Raw genomic sequence first — 3,881 nt, 5'->3', positions numbered from 1 at the left:
TATGTCTGACTCCACCATAGCAGGTGCAGAAATGCTCCCTTTCAGCTAGTTGCTATAAGCCAAATTATTTATACAGTCTATGATATCAGAATCAGAATCAGAAAAAGATTTATTGCCAGGTATAGTTAACACAATACGAGGAATTTGTTCTGGTGGGTTGGTGCAACATAAATATAGAAAAAGAAAACAGATAAAATAGAAGATACAAATATAAAATATAAAATATAAAATATAAAAAGTACGAGTCTTACAGTGCAAAACAAAACAAGTAACACAAGTAACAGTGTAACAGTGCAAGAAACAAGAAACAGAACCATGGAATTAAAGTATATACAAAGAATGGTTGGAGTGCAAGATATATATTGATATTTACATTGAAATTCACATTTATACAGGTTTGAGTGCAATTTTATGGTGTGGATGTGCGCATGACCAGCAGCAGTGCCGGTGATGTGCATATATATACTGTATATGGGCCTTTCTCTTTCTGTTTTTATATCTTTGAATTATTGTTAATAAACTGCTATGATTGTGATTCATTATACATATATGTGTATATATATAAGTATATATATAATGAACCACAATCATAACAGTTTATTTACAATAATTTCAAGATATAAAACCACTGCGTTATGTACATATGATCAAACAGCCTGAGCAAACTCTGCCTTCATTGATTAGTTTCAAGCCACCAAAAAAGTTAATATCCATTTAATGTTATGCTATATTTAGAATATTTTCATCACTTATATATCACAGTTATATCAAAAACAGCAGACTCCACTGAGAATCATTTTACTCCACTGAACAGCTGAGCTGTTGCAGCTGCTGTGGAAGGCCAATATTCAAATATAGTGCACACTTAAAATGATATTGATTTTTTTTTTGCTGGCTAAAATATGTCTTGCTGCTGTCCACAGCAGGACATTGCTTAGGGACTGTACTTTATTTATGTGGGGTGGCTGGGGTGTGACTTTTTCAAATTTAAAATAAATATTTAAATAAATATACAATACTACCTTTTCAAGTTGTATGTCCTTCACCTAAGCCAAAAGTCCCTCCTCAGTGCTTAAAAAAAACCAAAAAAACTGGCCTGTTTTGCACCACCACTTACCCCCTCATAATGAACAGTCCTTATCCCTAACCACTCAGAGACGCCAGTGCAGCGACTAGGAGCACACGCAGAACAACAAGTCCAGATAGTCTGACTGAGGTGTGTACATGATTGAACAGCTCGACTTCCGTTAAGATTATCTGGGTGTGTTAGCGCGGTTTCGAGAAATTAGATTTAAAAGTCCAGTTTTTTTTTCATCAATATGTTTATTGAATTGACACACAAACACAACAAACATGGCGGCCAAAGGATCACATTCAACAAAAGCATGAGTCCATGAGCGCTCACTCGAATAATGCAAATAAGTCCATGAATGTGCAGTAGATGGACATGATCATGTCGAGGGTATAATTATTCTGCTCCAGGTTTGCTCATTAGGTGAGACAAATCATTGTTCTAAATGTAGTGTATATAACATCCCCATACTTTTTGAAACACCTCTTATATATTCTTAACAGTGCATGTAATTCTTTCCAGGGGTAGGCACAGAGCTAATTCCTTAAACCACTGTGCAATACACGGTTTGCCCATCGTTTTCCATGTTAAGGCAATCACCCTCTTTGCCTGTAGTAAGCACATGTTCAGAAAAATTCCTTCCTGATGTTTTATGTTGTGCCCCTCCGGGTTAAGACCAAGTAAAAAAAAATGGCTCCCATTCTAGTCTAATTGATAAATTCTCCTGTTGATTTAAATTGTTGATTTAACCTCTTCCCAAAACTCCCCAACTCTTGGACAGGACCAAAAGCTATGGAAAAGTGTACCCGTATCTTCACTGCATCTGGTGCATAAATCAGGTGTGTTTTTCACGTGTGATATACACTCTCATCAAATAACTGAACTGTAAAAGTTTTAAGCGAGTATCACCTGTCTGTGTTTGGGCTGCTTTGCATGCTCTACGCCACTGATCCCATGTTAGTTCCTCCTGCAGGTCTGTTTTCCATGAAAGTTTAGAGTCAGAGGAGTCCAGGGAATGAGCCGACAACAGGGCATAAAATTAAAAAACGATACCTCTACCAAATGCATTTTTTAAAGACTTTTTTCTAAAAGAGACATTGGGGGACACAACATGGACTGATCTCTGTTAGCCCTAACACAGCTCCTTAATTGAAGATATTTAAAAAAAAAAAAAAAAAAATGTTTACGGGGGATGCTGAGCTTATTTATCAGCTCCTCAATGCTAAGATATTCCCATTCCTACCAAAGACATCTTTTATTTGTTTAACCACTCTATTGGCCCATAATTTAAAACCAGCATCAGCTCTGCGTGGCTTAAAAAAATATTATCCCAAATTGGGCTGAAGCAGGAGAAAAACTTTAAGCCAGATCTCAATCATATTTTTGACTAAAGGATTAGATGAGATCCTTTTGAGTTTGTTGGGTTCATCTGAGTATAAATAAGTGGGAAATGGGAGCATTAAAGAGTGTAATTCAATATCCCTCCATGTTAAGGACTCGTCTGTAGAGTGATAAAACATTAATGTTCTTAATTGGGCTTCCCAGTAATATAACAACATATTAGGGCACTATAGCCCTCCCCTGTCATAAGGCTGGTATAGGAGAGACAAACTAAGCCTTGAGCATCTATTATTCCATAAGAAATGACTAAACATTTCCTTCATTCTAGGGAAAAAAATCTGGTGGAGGCTGCAAGGGTATATTCTGGTATAAAAGCTTGGGGAGGATATTCATTTTAAGTATATTATTCCTACCAATCAGGGATATCGGCAGACTTGACCAATTTCTTAGCTGCTTTATAAATAGATGCCATCATTGGACTATAGTTGACATTTGCTATATCTTCTAATTCAGGAACAATATGGATGCATAAATAATCAAAAGTATCCACTGTTCTAAAGTGTCGAACGCATGGAAAGCATTAAGGAGGATTTCAGGTTGTTGATTTTATAACCAGAAACCCTCCGATGTCCCTGTTATCATTGTATTAAAAGTCCAGTTTTAGTTTGACTAACAATAATTTTAACTTCATGTTAATGTTAATGAAACCAACACACTGGTGAAACACTCAGGTCATTGCACATGATAATGACAATGCAAGCTCAACCTTAACATCAATAACTGCTTGCATCCCAGCACACGCTTTAAGTCAGCACTGACTTTTTAATTATTTTTGGATTAAACTAATTTTTATTTTAATTATCAACCTTTTTGCCATTAACTAAATATGTGATTGCTTTTGAAATGTTCTAAAAATGTTGTAATAGCGTAGAGGCTTCCTGCATTTATCTATGAACTGTGATGTAACACGGACACAGTAACTACAGAGCACAGACAGAACGCACACACTCCTGCTGATAACACTGTGTGCAGATAAACAGCCATTTGTGTTGTGACCCACAGGGCCTGTTTACACCTGGCATTAACATGTGTCTTCTGTGATCAGGTCAGACATGGACAGCTGTGAAGTACAGGTGTGAATTAGGAACACAATACATGGCAACATTTCTTCACAGAACATTAAACTTTTGCTGTGGTTTGGCCTCTCATTCACACCACCACACCATTTGGGGGCCCGAAAACGCAATCTTTTGAAACGTGGGTTCCAGAGTGTAATTTTTGGAAAACTCCACCCCTTGTCAGCCTGTAAATGTGCACAATGTTATGATATGAACACAGATTTTGTTTTTTAAACGTAGGAAAGACTTTTCCATATCTAATGGTGCCATTCTTGTCTAAACGTGGCCCAGGGAGCAAGGTAAAGACACAGGTGAAGGAAACGTGGATGCAATTTCCGAGACTTGGGATG

The sequence above is a fragment of the Plectropomus leopardus genome, chromosome 12 (assembly GCF_008729295.1).
Source record: "Plectropomus leopardus isolate mb chromosome 12, YSFRI_Pleo_2.0, whole genome shotgun sequence".
NCBI classification, from domain to species: Eukaryota; Metazoa; Chordata; class Actinopteri; order Perciformes; family Serranidae; genus Plectropomus; species Plectropomus leopardus.
Note: the sequence above shows the minus strand (reverse complement) of the source record.